The 21,059-nt window shown below is 38.6% G+C and overlaps 1 protein-coding gene across 3 annotated transcripts in view; it reads right to left on the minus strand.

The window, feature by feature from the left end:
- The window catches only part of CTTNBP2NL (CTTNBP2 N-terminal like), a 117,265-nt gene that overhangs the window by 24,905 nt on the left and 71,301 nt on the right, over window positions 1-21,059 (minus strand).

Genomic DNA, 21,059 nt, shown 5'->3' on the forward strand with positions numbered 1-21,059 from the left:
AACTTAAAATAAAAGTTAAAAAAAAAAGTATACTAAAGGGAGCTAGGCACAGTGGCTCATGCCTATAATTCCAGCTACTTGGCAGGTTGAAGGAGGAAGATCACTTGAGGCCAGACATGTAAGACCAGCCTGGGCAACATAGTGAGATCTATCTCTAAGAAAAAAAAGAAGTGTGCTAAAGAGGATTGGGATACAGATGGATAAGAAGAACAGGAGTGACCTTTGGTGGCATGAGCTCTTCTTTTCATTCTGAAGGGTGGCAACACCATATGGAAACTTCAAATGTCACCAGATAAGAATAGAATAACCAAGACCCCCTTTTCCATTTTAATCCTATAATAGGAAAACTGGCTCTAGTCTAGGCCTCTTAGACTCCGTTTTGGCACCTTCTTCCTTTAATAATTTCTAGGTCTGTTGTGAAGATGTCAGTCATTTGTCCTATGACAGATATTCATAGAAAAGGATGGACAAGAGCCTGAAAAAGACATTTTAAAGGTTAAAGAACTAAAAGTTATCAATTTGGAAAGCAAACAGACAAAGGGGGATGATAAAGATTTTGTGAAAGCCAAAGAAACAAACAAACAACAACAGTAAAACGGGACAAAAAATAAATAAAAAAGCAAATCTCAAAAAAAAAAAAAAAATCACAGCGAAATGGAGGATCAGTCGATACATTCTGAAAGATAGAGAACCTGCATAATTTAGACAGATGACCACAAAGGCCCTTAGCTAAAAAGTCTGGGAAATAATATTTTTGTATGTATCCAGATGAAGAAAGACAAGCAACACCGTACTCTTTTTTTTCATACTGAACTATTTTATCTGATAAAATAACCAGTCAGGGAATGCAGATGATCACATCGCAGTTTGATAGGAAAGGATACCAAGATTAAATGTCAGTTGAAAATTAACAAATAATAGGAAATAATTTCCAAACGATTTCTTCTTTAGATGAATACAGAATAGTGAGCAAAAGTACATATTCCAATTATGTGGTATCCTTCACTACCAATAAAGAAACAAACACAACGCAATGATTTCCTGTCTGAAGAACAAATTGTTCCTTCTTAGTACAGGGTAAGATGTAAATAATGTCACTAAATGGAAATTATCAACAACAGTAAAAGTTATAAAACTGTATTACTAAAGTAAGCTTCTTTTCTGAGAAATATGAATTAATAATTAGCAATCTATTTTGAGCCTTGAATACATTCAAAGTAGACTTACAGGGCCTGAACTCATTCTCTTGTATGACAAATACTTATGAAGTACTTACTTGGGTCGAGATACCTGGGATATAGTGGCAAATAAGATTAAGGACCTGCCCCCCCTCCCCGAGGAGCTTACATTTAGTGAAAAAAAAAAAAGTAAACATAAAGTAGACAAATCCCTATAATCTGTGATGCTTATCAGCACAAATATATAAATTTTCCTAATATCACTAATTCAGTGTAGACAACAGAAAAAGAGAAACCATGTTACGTATGATTCAATTTTATGAACATTTATTGGGTACACTTTTTTTTTTTTTTGAGACAGAGTCTTCCTCTGTTGCCCAGGCTGGAGTGCAATGGCATGCATCTCGGTTCACTGCAACCTCTGCCTCCCGGGTTCAAGTGATTCTCGTGCCTCAGCCTCCCGAGTAGCTGGGATTACAGGTGTGTGCCACCACGCGCGGCTAATTTTTATATTTTTAGTAGAGATGGGGTTTCACCATGTTGGCCAGGCTAGTCTTGAACTCCTGACCTCAGATGATCCACCTGCCTTAGCCTCCCAAAGTGCTGGGATTACCAGCGTGAGCCACCACACCCAGCTGGATACACTTTTTATATGAAAAGTTCTAGGTGTGAAGAAGAAGGAAAGGAAAATGGTATTCCAAGCAAGGGAACAGTTCAAGCAAGGTTATGGAAGAATGAAAATGCATAATTTGGCTACAGAGGTCAGATTTATAGCTAGTAGACTGGCAGGAAATGAGACTAGGTTCCAGCCAGTCTGTAAATATCTTGAATGTAATGTCTTTAAAGCTTAATTTTCTAGGCAGCAAGGAGTCACGAGAAGTTTTCAAAGAGAAAAATGACAAGATCAACTTGATACTAACGATGGTTAGGCTACAAATCTAGGATATAAGATGAGTAGCCAAGTGTCACATAGGAGGCTGGATCCAGACACCATTTGGATCTAAAGTCAAAATATAAGAGGGAAAGAGATACCACATTTAAGGGGTATTCTGGAGGAAGAGCCTACAGGTTTTGGCACCTGGTTATACATGAAAAGGGAAGACACACAGATACTTTGAAGTATTTAGGTTGGGTGAGTGGATGGTTGGTGATACCCTTAACCAAAACAGAGAACAAAGGCAGAACACACAGGCTTTTAGGGAAGGATGCAGAGACTGTGATATGGGATATTTAGGTTCATATGTCAAAAAGGCACTTGGATATATAGGTCTAGGTATAAGAAAATAACAAATCTGGGTGTTAACAACCCATAGAAACCAATAAAACAGATGAAATCATCCACTGAGGAAAGGAGTAAATAGGTTACGATGTGACAGGGCTAAGAACAAAGTATCAGGAAATATCTGTTTATGTATTATTCATTCAGCTAACATATTCTACATACCACTGTGCTATGCTAGGTGTAGACCTGAAGTCACACAGGAGGCCAGGTATGGTGGCTCATGCCTGCAACACCAGCATTTTGGGGGGCCAAGACGGAAGGATTGCCTGAGCTCAGGAGTTCAGGACTAGCCTGGGCAACATGACAAGACCCTGTCTCTTTAAAAAAAAAAAAAAAAGCCACATAGGAGACTCAGTAAAATAAGTGTATACTATGGAGTATGACACAGCAGATAGAAGCAACAGATCGTGTGAAGACATGGCAACATGATGGACTGCAAAGGCACAGTAATTATAAAAAGTAAGAAACAGAATGAGCTAGATAACACAATACCATTTATGCAAATTGATACACACAAGGCAATACATTTCACAAGAATATATACAAATAAAAAATGTATAAGAATAGTTGCTTATGGAGACCAAGAAGGGCATGGGAATAGAAACTGAGGATACAGGGAATTTTATTATTATTATGTTTTTCTTTTTTGAGATGGAGTCTTGCTCTGTTGCCCGGGCTGCAGTGCAGGGGCACAAATCTTGCCTCACTGCAACCTCTGCCTCCCGGGTTTAAGCCATTCTCCCGCCTCAGCCTCCTGAGTAGTGGGATTACAGGCATGCACCACTGTGCCTGGCTAATTTTTGTATTTTAGTAGAGACAGGGTTTTGCCATTTTGGCCAGGCTGGTTTCGAACTCCTGACCTCAAGTGATCCACCCGCCTTGGCCTCCCCAAGTGCTGGGATTACAGGTGTGAGCCACTGCACCCAGCCATGGGGAATTTTAAAACAAAACAAACACACACTCAACCACAGAAAAATGAGTAACATTTCGGCTTCTACCCTTTAGGATCTTAAAAGTCTATAGGGCAAGAGACAATGCTATTTCAATATAGTTATGAAAAGTGCTATAGTAGATTTTGAACAGTATGCGATGAGAACTACAGGAAAGGACATTTTATCTAGTCACAGAAGATATCAAATTTAAGAGGAATATGGAAGAAAAAAACACAAAGGAGTCTGAGAAGGACCAAGACAAGAATATCACAGAAGCCAAGGAAAGAAGTTTAACAAGGAGAATGGTCAATGCCGTTGAATGCTGAGTTAGGTAACTGTAATCTAATTAAAAGAGGCCATCAGAGGTTACTTTTAACTTCAAAATGTAAAATTCATTAGAGTAGTAGAAACAAAAGGCAAATGAGTAATGAGGAATGAGAAACTAGAAGCAGGAGTACAAATTACATTTAAATATTTCAGTGTAAAGAGAGAAAGAGAAATAGGGTGATAACTCAGAAGGACGGCAAGATTGAGAAGGTGTCTTCTTTTTTTTTTTTTTTTAATATAGAATGGAAAGTTTCAAACAGGCTTTAGCCAAAGATAAGTAGTAGTATTAAAAGAAGAAACTGGGTCACTAAGCGAGAAGGCAAGGTGTAACTGATGGAGTAAGGTCATGAAGAAACAGGGTAAAGATAAGATCAAGAGGACAGGTGGCATTACTCTTAGAATAGGGTGGTGTAAGAAAAGAAGAATGTATTATTAAATGGATGAAAAAAATCTCTAGACATTTCCAATCAGTAAGAACAGAGACTTAAAAATAATACAATCATATACTCATTTCTACCAATGAATCCAGTCTCCTTGACATCCCATTGTGCATACTGTATTTCTTAAAAATTTTTATTTTAGGCCGGGCGCGGTGGCTCAAGCCTGTAATCCCAGCACTTTGGGAGGCTGAGGCGGGCGGATCACGAGGTCAGGAGATCGAGACCATCCTGGCTAACACGGTGAAACCCCATCTCTACAAAAAAATACAAAAAACCTAGCCGGGCGAGGTGGACGGCGCCTGTAGTCCCAGCTACTCAGGAGGCTGAGGCAGGAGAATGGCGTGAACCCGGGAGGCGGAGCTTGCAGTGAGCCGAGATCCGGCCACTGCACTCCAGCCTGGGTGACAGAGCCAGACTCTGTCTCACAAAAAAAAAAAAAAAATTTTATTGTAATTCCATCATCAGTAAATATTTTCTCATAAAAATTCAAACTATAGGCCAGGTGCGGTGGCTCACACCTGTAATCCCAGCACTTTGGGAGGCCAAGGTGGGCGGATCACGAGGTCAGGAGATCGAGACCATCCTGGCTAACATGGTGAAACCCCGTCTCTACTAAAAATACAAAACATTAGCCGGGCGTGGTGGCGGGCGCCTGTAGTCCCAGCTACTCGGGAGGCTGAGGCAGGAGAATGGTGTGAACCCGGGAGGCGGAGCTTGCAGTGAGCTGAGATTGTACCACTGCACTCCAGCCTGGGTGACAGAGCGAGACTCTGTCTCAAAAAAAAAAAAAAAAAATCAAACTATATAGATAAAGCTGAAGCTGTTCCTGACCATAACCCCCTTTCACTTTCCTCCCTAAAAGTTCTTAGTATGTTAGGTATCCTCCCAGACCATTTCTTTTTCTAATTTAAGTTTTTTAATTTAATTATTTGTAGAGACAGGGTCTTGCTTTGTTTCCCAGGCTGGTCTCAAACTTCTGGCTTCAAGTGATCCTCTGTGCCCAGCCTCCATTTCCAAGAATATATATACATTCACATGTGTGTGGTGTCTGTGTGTATAAAACCTAATTACATAGATATTATTGTGTAAAACCGTTCTGCAATTTGTTTTCACTGTCTGAAAGAGATCTTTTTAAGTCAGTACGTAGCTTTTTTCTCATTAAAAAAGTTATATAATATTCCATACTAAGGATGCACCAGTTTTTGCAGCCATTGATGGAACTTAGTGATGAACATTTATGTTGTTTACAGTTTCCAATACTGTATTAAACAATGCTGCAATAAGCAAACTTGTGCATATGTGAGAGGACTGTTTTGTAGAAGAGTTATATTACTATGCTTTTCTAACAAAACAATTTTACATAATAAAACTCCCAGTTCATTCTATAAATGCCTCCTTTCCATAAAGATTTTCAGCAAACATACAAGATGGTTTTCTCCTATCTTCCAAATTATTCTTACAACTGGCTAACTGGAATACTAAATGATACACCATGGGTTTTAGTTTTAGAAGCAACCTCTTTGTCTTCCTTTGCTTCTCTTCTCTTTATGGGGACAACTAGAAATAACCCCTGATTAATCTCAAATCACAAGGCTAACACATGCAAGGAAGATACAATAAGAGGAAGTCAAAATAGGAATAAGCTATTTCCCTTTTTTATTTGTTTTAGTTACAGGCTGAATAAATGCAATGAAATTCCTCATTGCTGTAATCTTTCCTGAGCTCCTCCATAACTGCTGGAAAACTATATGTTCTCTAAATAGGTACTGTTTTATGAACTGAATTTCCCCTTTCTTCAAAAACATTAAAACAGCAACAACAACAACAAAACGAAACACAGAACCCACAGGAAGACATCAGTTAAACGAGAAATATGTTTACTCTTCTGGCATCTTCATTCTTGAACCCCTAAATGCCACAATTTGTAATATGAATGATGACATGATAAAAAGTTATACAGCGAACAGCTGATGCCAGACAATAATTTTTAAGAGCTAGATGGTCAGGCACACTGGCTCATGCCTGTAATCCCAGCACTTTGGGAGGCAGAGGCAGGCAGATCATAAGGTCAAGTTATGGAGACCATCCTGGCCAACATGGTGAAACATGTATTTTAGTCTCTACAAACATGTATTCTAGTCTCTACTAACATGTATTTCAGTCTCTACTAAAAATACAAAAAAATTAGTTGGACGTGGTGGCGTGCACCTGTAGTTCCTGCTATTTGGAAGGCTGAGGCAGGAGAACCACTTGAACCTGGGAAGCAGGGGTTGCAGTGAGCTGAGATCATGCCACTGCACTCCAGCCTGGGCAACAGAGTGAGACTCTGTCTCAAAAAAAAAAAAAAAAAGAGCTAGCTATGGCCTGGTGTGTTGGCTCCCGCCTGTAATCCCAGCACTCTGGAAGGCCGAGGTGGGTGGATCACTTGAGGTCAGGAGTTGGAGATCAGCCTGGGCAAAATGGAGAAACCCCATCTCTACAAAAAAGTACAACAACAACAACAAATTAGCCAGGTGGGTGTGGTGGTGCATGCCTATAGTCCCAGCTACTTAAGAGGCTGAGGTGGGAGGATCACTTGAGCCCAGAAGGCGGAGGTTGTAGTGAGCTGAGATCACGCCACTGCACTCCAGCATGGGTGACAGAGTGAGACCCTGTCTCAAAAAAGGAAGAAAAGAAAAGAAAAGAGAAGAGAAGAGAAGAGAGGAGAAAAGAGAGAGAGAGAGAGAAAGAAAGAAGGAAAGAAAGAAAGAAGGAAAGAAAGAAAGAGAAAGAAAGAAAGAAAGAAAGAAAGAGAGAAAGAAAGAAAGAAAAGAGCTAGCTGTTATACATGGGGTTTGATGTTTTTCTGAATGGAGCAAAGACATTTACTCGCTTAAGAATGCAGTCCTTTTTTTAATAAATAGCCAATTTATGAACAACCAACACATATGAATAGCCTGTCCTGTACCTTTTGGCTCTTTTCTGCTAGAGTACTCTACCATTGAATCTGGCACTTCCCTCTTACTAATTTCATGCTCTTCCTAGAACAGATCATTAGAGGAGTTCTTACCATTCTCAAGAGAACCAAGCTAAAAGGAAGGAAGGAAGGAAGAGGCTTTGTGAGATGTATTTCTGGCTTTACCAGTGGCAACTTAATACTGTCTTTTTTTAAGAATTTAGTACACAGCTCTGTGACTTTCTTTATTATATATAAAGATCTTTCATTTTAACAGTTTCACAGTATTTTATTCTACAATCATACCATAATTTACTGACCAGAACCCTAATAAGAGACACTAAATTGTTTCTAGCATTTTGTTTCTACGAATTATGCTGCAATGAGTATCTTTACACATATACTTTATTGTGTAAAGATGAGGTCTAAGAACATCTGTACTGTAAAGGCTTAAGAACATCTGTAGCAGAAATTCCTAGAAATGAAATTTCTTCTAGAGACATGCATTTTTTTAAGAAAGAGGTAGGGTCTTGCTATGTTGCCCAGGCTGAAGTACAACAGCTATTCACAGGCAAAATCATTTTACACTATAGCCTGGAACTTCTGGCCTCAAATGATCCTCCCACCTCAGCCTCCCAAGTAGCTGGGACTATAGGCGAGTACCACCATGCCTGGCTCTGCATTTTTAAATTTGATAGATATTTCCAAACTCTCCTCAACCAGTTGAGGACAACAATATAGGAGAGTGCCAGTTGCTCCTCACCTTTACAGGTACAGTTTGTAATGAAATATATTTTATCTCTTATGGTCAGATTCTATAGTTCATTTAGCTAAGCACAGTTAATCTGAAAATAATATGTTAAATTACAAGAGATGAGCTCCAGGATCTGCATCTAGAATATCAACTTCACATGGGCATAGAGATGTCAGCAACATATCACACATAGAAACACTATGAAAACTATAGAGGACTATATACAATGCTAGTTCTTGTTAAAGGAATTAACTTTGGGAATAGCTTATGATTCCATAGCTTAGCAAAATTCTTTTAGAATTTTATAAGAAACATACCTAAATAAATCTTATTTCCAGTCTCAGGACCTGGCAAGATGAAACAAAGTACAATTTTGCCACTATAAAACAAATTAAGACATTACAAGAAGTGCTTTAGACTAATGTTTTTCAAACTTTGGATCACAGCTCATTAGTGGATCATAAAACTAGTCTAGTGGGGTCATAATCAGCATTTAAAGAAAAATGAAGTATAACAGAAAATATTACAGTACAGTATGGTATAGTGCAAATATTATAGTATAGTAAAACACAAAGTAAATTCTAGTGAAATTTTGGTTTTAGTTAATATAAGTATATGGGTGTGTATATATGTCCTGGATTATGGTGAAATGTGAAATGTATTTCAAAAATGTTTAAAAGACAACTCTTTAGACTGTGGTACAATAAAAGGTATCTTTATTCCAGTCTTCTTTTTTCTTCCCCCAAACTCTGCAATCTTTTTACTGGATAGTTTGGAAATTTAGGTTGGTTTTTTAGGCAGAGACAGGCGAGTTATTTCAGGTGGGTTGGAAAGAAATAACATTAACTTAATATCAGGAACAACAAAAAAAGAAAAATTTAACGGTAGGTCTGATTAGCTCTAACGTATTTTCCTACAAAGTGAATAATAGAAGGCTAAAGTATCTTCTTTGGGCAAGAATGTTAATAAACTGAGAGTTGAGAAAAAAAATGTGTTGTACAAGACTATTGTTACTTAACAAAATCAACATTTCTGAAATAAAAGTAATTAAGATATAAAGCAGAAGTTCTGAAGAAAAAATTGAAATATGCATGTGATTCTACTACCTAGGGCCAACCACTATTAACACTCAAACTACAAATTCCAATGTATTTGCTTGAGTCTTTTATGTGTGTGTATATGTGTGTTTGTGTGTGTGTATATATATGTTATATATATATAAAATACTTATAAGTGAGATTAAAGGATATATTTAATTTTGTCCTAGGAACACTACTATGTCATTAAAAATTCTTCATATGCATCTTATCATAAAATGGCTTCATAATGTTCTATCATGTGGATATACCACCCAATTCATGTAGCTATTAATAAAGGATTTACTTTTTTTTTTTTTTTTTGAGACAGAGTCTTGCTGTGTTGCCCAGGCTGGGGTGCAGTGGTGTGATCTTGGCTCACTGCAACTTCCGCCTCCTGGGTTCAAGTGATTCTCCTGCCTCAGCCTCCCAACTAGCTGGGACTACAGGCGTGTGCCACCACGTCCAGCGAATTTTTTGGTAGTTTTAGTAGAGATGGGGTTTCACCATGTCAGCCAGGATGGTCTCGATCTCCTGACCTCGTGATCCGCCTGCCTCGGCCTCCCAAAGTGCTGGGATTACAGGCGTGAGCCACTGCACCCAGCAGGATTTACTTTTTCTGAAGACTTAATTGCCAGATCAATATAACTATGTTATCATGGGTTGTTTGAGGGGTAATTGGAAGTAACTTATACAAAATGTTGTTTCGTAAATGGATTTTTAAGTAAAATCATGTAGACTACAGCAACTCTCCTCAATAGGTGTCTTAAGATTAGTAAATTCAGTAAAAGAAACCAACCCTGAATTTTTTTACCCAAAAGTAAAACAGAGAAGCAATACTATGTTTACTTATTCTGCAACTACTGACTTTGGAGCAGCATTCGGATATAGAGGATGTCATCTATGAACACAATCCCCTTTAAAATGCATGTTCTTGTCCTCCCAGATTAACGATGACAAAAAATGCCTTCGGAAAAATACTAAAGGAATGGTACATTTTGATGTCTATTTCCTGACTGACCCACTAAAAATCAATTTAAATGGTTTACCATAAAAGGAGCCTTTAAGATTGTTTCAAATAGATTATTTCTGTTATTCTTGGGAAAGGGGTAATAATATTCTATCAGGTATAAAAATTCACACTTTGTATTTTTGTCTTTGGAAAAATGATCATAAACAGCCAATAAAATATTAAAACTAATAAAAGACAAAGGAAAGTTGCTTTAAAGGAGAGGAGTTCACAAAAGCAGTAGAGTTATTCTTTGTTTCTTCTGTTGAAATGTTTATGATTTTTAAATTATTAAGTTTTGCCATTGGGATGCCAGGTGTGGTGGCTCACTCTTGTAATCCCAGAACGCTGGGAGGTTGAGGTGGGCAGATCACTTGAGGTCAGGAGATTGAGACCAGTCTGGCCAATATGGTGAAACCTCGTCTCTCCTAAAAATACAAAATTAGCTGGATGTGGTGGTGGGCAACTGTAATCCCAGTTACTCAGGAGGCTGAGGCAGGAGAATTGTTTGAATCCAGGAGGCAGAGGCAGCAGTGAGCCAAGATCATGCCACTGCACTCCAACCTCAGTGAAGGGCAAGACTCTGTCTCAAAAACAAAACAAAACAAAAAAGTTTTGTGATAGGGAAAATGATTTAATTACTGGACTCTACTCAGCAAAATTTTACTTTCTTTTCTTTTTTCTTTTCTTTAGAGATGGGGTCTTGCTATATTGCCCAGGCTAGTCTTCAAGTCCTGGCTTCAAGTGATCCTCCTGCCTTGACCTCCTAAAGTTCTGGGATTACAGGTGTGAGCCAGTGTGCCCAGCACAGTAACATTTTAAAAATTAAATTACAGAATTTAGTTTCTAAAAAGCAGCAGAATAAATCTGAAAAAGCTACCCCACATCACTCTACTTGATCTCAGAGAAGGTCAATAAAAAAGGGGATGAAGCTCTCCTTCACACAATACTTCAGACACACAACAAGGACATAAAAATTTTTATGCTTTTAATAGGTACAGAAAAAGCAGGACAAAAATCCAGCATCCATTCCTGATAAAAATTCCCTGCAAATTAAAAATAGAAATTTCCTCCATCTGATAAAGAGCATTTGCGAAAAACCTACAGCTAACAACTTGACAGACTGAATGCTTTCTGGGAAGAAGACACAGATATCCCCATCATTTCTACCTGACATTGTACTAGAGGTTCTAGTCAATGTAGTAAGACAGACACACACACACACACACACACACACACACACACACACACACACACACACAGAGCATCCAGATTAGAAAGAAATAAGTAAAACTGTCCTTATTTGCAGACATAATTGTCTGTAGAAAATCCAGTGAAAATGACTGACTGATTATTGATTCAGCCCGGGTCTTATGCTATCTCCCAAGCTGGAGTGCAGTGGTGCAATTATATATAACTCATTGCAGTCTCAATCTCACTGATTCAATCAAGTCTCCTACCTCAGCCTCCCTAGTAGCTGGGGCTACAGATGCAGGCTACCACCCCTAGCTGATTTTTTTTTTTTTTTTTTTTTTTTTTTGACAAGGGGTTTCACCATGTTGCCCATTCTGGTCTTGAACTCCTGGACTCGAATGATCCACTTACCTAGGCCCCAAAATACTGGGATTATAGGCATGAGCTACTGTGGCAGGCCCCCATGGAATTTATTTTAAAAGCTACTAGAATTAATAAGTGAGTTTATTGGCATGGTTGCAGGATATAAAATCAATGTATACAAAAATCAATTTTGTTTCTTTTTTGGAGGGGATGGAGTCTTGCTCTTCCATCCAGGCTGGAGTGTGGTGGCATGATCTCAGCTCACTGCAAGCTTTGCCTCCCAGGTTCAAATGATTCTCCTATCTCAGCCTCCTGAGTGGCTGGGACTACAGGCATGTGCCACCTCGCCCGGCTAGTTTTTGTGCTTTTAGTAGAGATGGGGTTTCATCATGTTAACCAGGCTAGTCTTGAACTCCTGACCTCAGGTGATCTGCCTGCCTCAGCCTCCCAAAGTGCCGGGATTACAGGTGTAAGCCACCCCACCTGGCAAATTTTATTTCTGTAAAACAGCAATAAACAATCAGAAATGAACATTTAACAAACAATAGTGGCTGGGTGCAGTGGCTCATGCTTGTAATCCCAGCACTTTGGGAGGCTGAGATGGGAAGATCACTTGGGTCCAGGAGTTCGAGACCAACTTGGGCAACATAGTGGGATCCTATCTCTCTAAAAAAAAAAAAATTTACCTGGGCATGGTGGTGTGTGTCTGTAGTCCCAGCTACTTGGGAGGCTAAGGCAGGAGGATCACTTGAGCCTGGGGACTTGAGGCTGCAGTGAGCCATGATCATGCCACTGCACTCAGCCTGGGTGACAGTGAGACCCTGTCTCAAGAAAACAAACCAGGCCGGGTGCGGTGGCTCAAGCCTGTAATCCCAGCACTTTGGGAGGCCGAGACAGGTGGATCACGAGGTCAGGAGATCAAGACCATCCTGGTGAACACAGTGAAACCCCGTCTCTACTAAAACTACAAAAAACTAGCCGGGCGAGGTGGCGGGCGCCTGTAGTCCCAGCTACTCGGGAGGCTGAGGCAGGAGAATGGTGTGAACCCGGGAGGCGGAGCTTGCAGTGAGCTGAGATCCGGCCACTGCACTCCAGCCTGGGCGACAGAGCGAGACTCTGTCTCAAAAAAAAAAAAAAAAAAAAAAAAAAAGAAACCAAACCAAACCAAAACAACAAAAACAAAACCCAATACCATTTACAGTATCATCAAAAGCATGAAACACTTAAGGGTAAATCCGACAAAAAAATGTGAAAAAGTTATACACTAAAAGCTACAAAGCACTGCTGAGAGAAATTAAAGACAACCTAAATAAATGATGAGATATAGCATATTCATGGATCGAAAAACACAATGTTGTTGATATGAATTCTCTCCAAATTGATCTCTAGATTAAATACAATCCCAATCAAAATCCCAACAAGATTTTTAGAGAAATTGGCAAGCTGATTCTATTCATATGGAAATGCAAAGGACCATAAATAAGAAAAACAAGTTTCAAAAAGAATGTAAGTTGGAGGACTAACACTAACTGATTTTAAGTTACCACAAGGCCATGATAATCAAAACAGTGTGATACTGGCATCAAGGCAGACAAATAGATCAAAAGAACAGAACAGAGGGTCTAGAAATAAACACATGAATATAGGGATAACTGACTGACGAAGATGCAAAGACCATTCTAAAGAGGAAGGATAATCTCAGCAATTGGTGCTAGAATAACTGGAGAGCTATATGCAAAAAAACCCAAAAACCAAAAAACAAAAAACAACAAAAGGGTCCACGCATTGTACTACATAACATTAACTGAAGATATATCATAGACCTAAGTGTAAAACTTAAAACTATGAGACTTATAAGAAAAACAACAAAAACCAAAAAAAAACAGGAGAAAACAGGAGACAAACAGGCAAAGATTTCCTAGATATAATATTAAAAACAAAATCCATAAAAGAAAAATTGATAGGCCGGGCGCAGGGGCTCACGCCTGTAATCCCAGCACTTTGGGAGGCTGAGGTGGGTGGATGACCTGAGGTCAGGAGTCCAAGACCAGCCTGACCAACATGGTGAAACCCTGTCTCTACTAGACACAAAAAATTAGCCGGGTATGATGGCATGTGCCTGTAATCCCAGCTAGTTGGGAGGCTGAGGCAGGAGAATCACTTGAACCCAGGAGCCAAAGGTTGCAGTGAGCCAAGATTGCGTCATTGCACTACAGCCTTGGCGATACAGCGAGACTCCATCTCAAAAAACAAAACAAAACAAAAAACTGATAAATTGGACTTCATGGAAATGAAAAACTTTTGCTCTTCAAAAGATATAGTTGAGAATGAAATGAGACAAGGTTAAGTATCTTTTCTTAAGATACAGTTAAGAGAATGAAATGAGACACAGTTAGGTATCTTTTCTTTTTTCCTGTCTACAAAAGATGCACTTTTTTTTTCCTGGTCTAGATTATGGTTGGGTTTTTATTTATTTAAAATTTATTTTTTAATTGATAAAAAATTGTAAATATTTATAGTGCATCACATGATGTTTTGAAATATGTATACACTGTGGAACAGCAAAATGGAGCTAATTAACATGTATTATCTTACATACTTATCATTTTTGTGTAGTGAGAACATTTAAATATACTCAGTGATTTTTCAAGTATACAATACATTGTTATTGACTATAACAGTTAAGTATCTTAACTGTAAAAAAAACAGAGTTAAGAGAATGAAATAAGTCACAGACTGGGAGAAAATATTTGCAAGACATATATTTGATAAAGGACTTGCATCCAGATATATAAGAAACTCTCAAAACTAAATAACGAGAAAATAAATAACTTAAAAAAAATGGGCAAAAGATTTTAACAGACACTGTGCCAAAGAAAACAACACAGGCTGGGCTGGTGACTATCCCTACAAGCCCAACACTTTGGGAAGCCAAGGTGGGAAGATCACTTAGGGTGAGGAGTTTGAGACCAGCCTGAGCAACATAGGGAGACCTCATTTCTACTAAAAATTTTAAAACTTAGCCAGGCATGGTGGTGTGTGCCTGTAGTTCCAGCTACTGGGGAGGCTGAGGTTGGAGGATTGCTGGAGTCCAGGAGGTTGAGGCTGCAGTGAGCCATGACTGCACCACTGCACTCCAGCTTGGGCAACAAAGTGACATCCCATCTCTAAAACAAACAAACAAACAAACAAATAAAAAAAAAAAAACAAAAAAACCCCCCCACAATACAGAGAACAAATTAGTAGGTACATGAAACGATACTCAACAACAGCCAACAATATGGAAATTATAACTATAATGAGATATCACACACCTATAAGCATGGCTAAAATGAAAAAGACTGGCTATACCAAGTTTTGGTGAGGATATGCAGCAACTGGATATATCTGTGGAATGTAAAATGGTACAATCGCTTTGAAAAACACTTGGGCAGATTCTTAAAATTAAATATACGTCTATCATATGATATAGCCATTCAATTTCTAGCTATTTATTCAAAAGAAATGAAAGCATATATCCACACAAAGTCTTGTACATGAATGTTCACAGCAACTTTAAAGTCCCAAATTAGAAACAATACAAATATTTATCGACAGATAAGTGGATAAAACCAACTGTGGTATATATATATAATGCCAACACTATTAAGTAACAAAGAAGAAATGAGCTATCAGTATACACAACAACATGAATAAATCTCAAAGTAATTATGCTGAGTGAAAGAAGCCAGGCAAAAATGGGGTATGTTCTGTATGATTCCACTTATATAAAATTTCCGAAAAAGTAAACTAATTTCTAATAACAGAAAGCAGATCAGTGGTTTGGGGTAAGGGGCAGGGAGTAGTGGGGAAAGTTGGGCAGGAGAGGTCACAAAGGGGCATAAAAATTTGGGGGAGCAATTTTGGATATGTTTGTTATCTTGATTGTGATAATGGTTTCATGGGGAAATACATATCAAAACATCAATTTGCACATATCAAAAAATACAGTTTATCATATGTCAATTATACTTCAATAAAGCTGTTTCAAAAAAACAAAATAAGCTGAATCAAACAATGGAAGAATAAACAAATCAACGAAAAAAAAGATCTGCTACAAAGCCTTCTGCATTATCCCTGTATTTCCTGTTTTCATCATAAAGAGAAGGAACTATAACATCTGCTCCATGCCCCAGAGTACGCCCTTAACCTTTGCTGTCTCAAAATACACGCTTTTCAGTGTGTGGATGGGAATGCGTCAACTCAAAACTGTCAAATACAATAAGAAAAACAAGATAATGGCCAAGCACCACTAATAACAACAAAGATTTAATTGAGAAGAACTGTCATTCTCCTTACGAAGGACAGCATATTATCAGTATTTCTTTCTTCTTCTTCTTCTCTCTCTCTCTGTTTGTTTGTTTTGTAGAAAAGGGGGTCTCGGCCGGGCGCGGTGGCTCAAGCCTGTAATCCCAGCACTTTGGGAGGCCGAGGCGGGCGGATCATGAGGTCAGGAGATCGAGACCATCCTGGCTAACACGGTGAAACCCCGTCTCTACTAAAAATACAAAAAGAAATTAGCCGGGCGTGGTGGCGGGCGCCTGTAGTCCCAGCTACTCCGGAGGCTGAGGCAGGAGAATGGCGTGAACCCAGGAGGCGGAGCTTGCAGTGAGCCGAGATCGCGCCACTGCACTCCAGTCTGGGCGACAGAGCGAGACTCCGTCTCAAAAAAAAAAAAAAAAAAAAGAAAAGGGGGTCTCATTATGTTGCCAAGGCTAGACTCAGACTCTCAGCACTTCAGGCTAGGAGTCTGAGTCTAGCCTTGCCAACATAATGCCTCCTGCCTCGGCCTCCTAAAGTGCTGGGATTATAGGCATAAGCAACAGTGCCTGGCCTTATTAGTATTTCTTGCTTTATGGAATGTATCTTTGTCCCTAAATGGATGGCTGGACTTTGAACCTATGTTCTAATAATAATAACTAACAGTAAATGAGCACTGAGCACTTCAATTAGCATTTGCTATCTCATCTGGTCCTCATAATAACCATAACATTTTACAGATAAAACTTACAAGGTAAAATAATTTGTCTAAGATCACACTACAATTGAGTGGCAGAGCTCAAACCCTAAGTCCATCTCACTTGAAAGCTCACGTTCCTAACAGCTAAACTTAATTGAATATTCTGGTTGATAGTTTTGAAGAGTGCCTAGTAATTATCTTTATGTTTCTTTTTTGAAAAGCCAGGAATCCATGTATAACCTTTACTCAGACAGAGCAGGAACTGGCTGGCACGGTGGCTCATGCCTGTAATCCTAGCACTTTGGGAGGCTGGGACAGTAGAATTGCTTGAGGAGGAGTTTGAGACCAGCCTGGGTAACATGGCAAAACCCTATCTCTACAAAAAATACAAAACTTAGCCAGGTTTAGTGGCAAGCCCCTGTAGTCCCAGTTACTCAGGAGGCTGAGGTGGGAGGATTACTGAAGCCCAGCAGGTTGAGGCTGCACTGAGCTGTGCACTCCAGCCACTGTACTCTAGCCTAGATGACAGAGTAAGACTCTGTCTCCAGAAGAAGAGAGAGAGAGAGCATAGGAATAAAAATAGCCACTCCAGGCCGGGTGTGGTGGCTCACGCATGTAATCCCAGCACTTTGGGAGGCTGAGGCGGGTGGATCAGGAGTCAGGAGTTCAAGACCAGCCGGGCCAACACGGTGAAACCCCATCTCTACAAAAATATTTAAAAATTAGCTGGGCATGGTGGCGCATGCCTGTAATCCCAGCTACTCGGAGGCTGAGATAGGAGAATTGCTTGAACTCAGGAAGCGGAGACTGCAGTGAACTGAAATCATGCCATTGTACTCCAGCCTGGGCAACAGAGCGAGACTTCATCTCAAAAAAAAAAAAAGAAGCCACTCCAACTCTAAAAAACACATTAAAACACGGCCACAAATGGTCACTGATTAATTCATTAACATGTTTTATAATAAAGGTCATGAATGTAAATATAAAAACCTTATAACTCAGTAACCTAAATAAAGTTCTGTTTTCACCCTATATCCCAGTTGGGAACTAGACAGAAATTGGACTTCTGTCAGTTATAGCCTATGTTCATGTGTTCAGGTGATCTTTCTCAATGATTGAAACCACCCATCCCAATCTTAAAAGCTCTTCCTAAAAACCATCTATTAAAATGGGATTATTTTTGGCCAAAGTATTGTTAGGTCCAGGCTTATGGGTGCCAAAGAATGTTTCAACTTGAGTCCATTTAAGACTTTCAAAGATCTGTTATCAAGCAAGCTAATATCTGATTTTTTAAAAAAATGCAAACTACCTTCATAGGCTTATTAGTATAGGACAATGTATGGTGATTGCTAAGTTCAATTTTACCTTTTTCCATTTCAGACCAGTCTTTATAATAATCTGCTTCCATAATAAGTACAAGGCCATGACCAAAAGCAGATGTTAGACTATGGACTTACAGTGAACTTGAGATGTTATCTTTTTTTAATTTTTGGTGCCACAATTTGGATCCAAACTGAGGTTGCTGCAGGCACAACACAGAGTACTAACCACTATATGATCATAGCTGTGATGTTCTTAAGCCACAGCACCTTCCATGGTAACTTTTATTTTGTTTTCTGTATCTGGCACTGTCATTAGATCCTTATGATTATTTTTTCAAGAATATTTTCAGTGAAAGTAAATTATTTCTTTCAACACAGACATAAAATTTAGATTTTTTCATTTTAACCTTTGTGGCTGAAAAAACTCACAGTTAAACCTATAGAATGATGTATTACATAATCTCGTACTCTAAATATACTTCTAACTTTGTCATGTCTGCAACATTTTTGCCTGTAAATCTTCTTGCTTTGGGAATTTTGCAACAGCCTTTGGCCAAACACAACAAAGTTCTATCCTCAGTTTTAAAAGAGTTATACCTGTTTTATGATTGAGGCATCAGTGAAAAGGAATTCAAGACTCCTTAATTCCACATGAAAGCTGTAATATTTCACCATTTATCAATTGTATAGATGATTTAAAGAATGCTTTAAAATAAAGTGATACCAATAAATGCAAGGTGGATTCTATTTAGTCACAGAAGCCATTTAGTGCAGCTTTGCATCAGATCTAAGATGTGCAGATGTAATATACCTGATGTGGAATATTCAGAAATAAACTATTTAATCTAAATTTTATTAGCAGTCAAATCTATTTTTCAGGTTTTTAAAAATGATCACTGATTAACCTTCCTTTATTCTCCTCTGGAGCAATCACAGACTATGGTAGGAAGCCATTTACTAGATTTGCTTGGAATTAATGAACTGAGGCTTTCCTGCTGAACTGTGTGGTTCCACTCTCTGCTTCCCCCAGACAGTTCATGAGCAATGTAATTTTCTTTCTTTGTAGAGGGTATTCCTTTAGTGTTCTTATTCATGAAATTAAAGTAATAAAAGGGAAAGATGTTCATAAAGAAGGTTTTTTTTTTTCTGACATGATTCCTTTTAAATCAGAAAACCACTTTAAATAAAATTTAATTAGGACGAAATATAGTATAGGTCCCCTCTGTAACAATTAGATTTGAAATACACAAGACACTGAATAATTTGTTAAATTATTTTCTATTGGCTTTCCCTGGTTCTATGCCAAACATGTCTTGGCTGCAACAGAGAGTGAGTGAGGAGGCTTCTGGGAAGAAAAAGAACATAATTATGGGGGCTCTAGAAGAGCATAGCTGCAATCTGGCACTTTGCAGAAATTTTGGAATAGGAATATAGCTCTTTTACAATTCTAACTCTACAGGTAAGGTCAACTTATAGCCTATGGGAGCTTTACAACATATCCCGAAAGAAACTCAAGCCTTGCCAGAGAAGTGACAGTAAGCCATATGGTTTTGTTTAGAGATATAAGGTTAAAGAATAGATTTTATGTACAGACAAAAATCTATTTTGAAGCTAGGGAGAAAATAAAAAGATTTTTTTTTTTTTTTTTTTTTACTGGAAGCAAAACAAAAGAAAAACAAATCATAGCTATTTAGAACAAAGACCAAAACCTTTTCAACCCACTAAGCATCATTTAGGAACCAATATTAAAAGGAAGAAAATTAGTAAGTTGCCATATTAGTTCATAAAGTCCAACAAGTGTTTATTGTTAAGCAAAAGCTATACAAATAATGCAGTAAAATCATGATATATTGGAGAACCAAAACAAATAACAATAAAAAAATCCCCAAAACTCCATAGATAAAATGACATTCAGTTTAAAGAATGCTATGGCAGTTACTTTTCTCAAAGGATTGAAACAATTTTAATCCCAGCTGCCCCCTATTTTATCTAACAATAGATTGTTTAAATATGTGTCACTTCTGGTGAAGCTATTCATTTCACCTAAACTGCACAGAGTTAAGCCTCAGAATAATTTTATCACCTACAGACCATACACAGACTAAATACAACACTTGTGCCTGATTCTGAATGGTATCTTATATCAAAATGCTCCCTTAATTTTAGCTCTTGCTTCTCAGGCTTCTCTTTCAACTTATCAGAACTGCCTATAGTAACCAAAATTGGATTCATGCAGAAAAAAATATATTTTAGGAAAACATGTGCAAAAAGCATCTAAGCATCTGTTAACATTAAAACCAGAAGGCAGTGTATGCTGCAGAGCACATAAGAAGAGGCTTTAAAATTTAGTAATTCACAACATCCACTTAGAAGTATTATGGTAGTCTTTTAAAGTAACACACCACAATGGTGCAATCATTTCATTTGTTCAACAAACATTTACTGAGCATCTACATGCCTGGCACTAAGCTGGGTACTGAGGATACAGTGATTAGTAAACAGAGATATAAACCACTACAGGTTTGTACAGTTTCTAAGGCTGAAAAGCAGAGACATTATCTTGGTAAAACTATAAAAGAGAAAACAAGGTCATCCTCTGATTTTTCCATTAGAGGCAGCTGTCACCCCCACTCCTATCCTAATTATGAAGGGATTGAGACAGACGATAAATGGGGGAAAGAAGTGAGAATAACAATAGGCAATTAGTGGTGAGAATTAGAAATGGGCTAAAACTACCAAAAGTAAGAATTCTTAATCTGGGGTCCAAGGAATCCGTGGATGTTTTCATGGGATCCCTGATCTCTCAGATAACTATATTTCAAATTCTGATATATGGATGTATATACATTTATTAGGAAGTTGGTCTTACCAAATCTAAAAGGGGTAGCATTCAAAAACAGCTAAGGGCCACTAAACTAAAAGAATGAAGTTCTACCGGGCGCGGTGGCTCACGCCTGTAATCTCAGCACTTTGGGAGGCCGAGGGTGGGGGTGGATCACCAGGTCAAGATATCGAGACCATCCTAGCCAACATGGTGAAACCCTGTCTCTACTAAAAATACAAAAATTAGCTGGGCGTGGTGGTGTGTGCCGGTAGTCCCAGCCACTCGGGAGGCTGGCGCAGGCACTTGAACGCAGGAGGCAGAAGTTGCAGTAAGCCAAGACAGCACCACTGTACCTCAGCCTGGTGACAGAGTGACATTCGGTCTCAAAAAGAATGAAGTTCAAGGTCTAGACATTGGATCGAGA

The sequence above is a fragment of the Macaca mulatta genome, chromosome 1, assembly GCF_049350105.2.
Source record: "Macaca mulatta isolate MMU2019108-1 chromosome 1, T2T-MMU8v2.0, whole genome shotgun sequence".
In the NCBI taxonomy this organism is placed as follows: Eukaryota; Metazoa; Chordata; class Mammalia; order Primates; family Cercopithecidae; genus Macaca; species Macaca mulatta.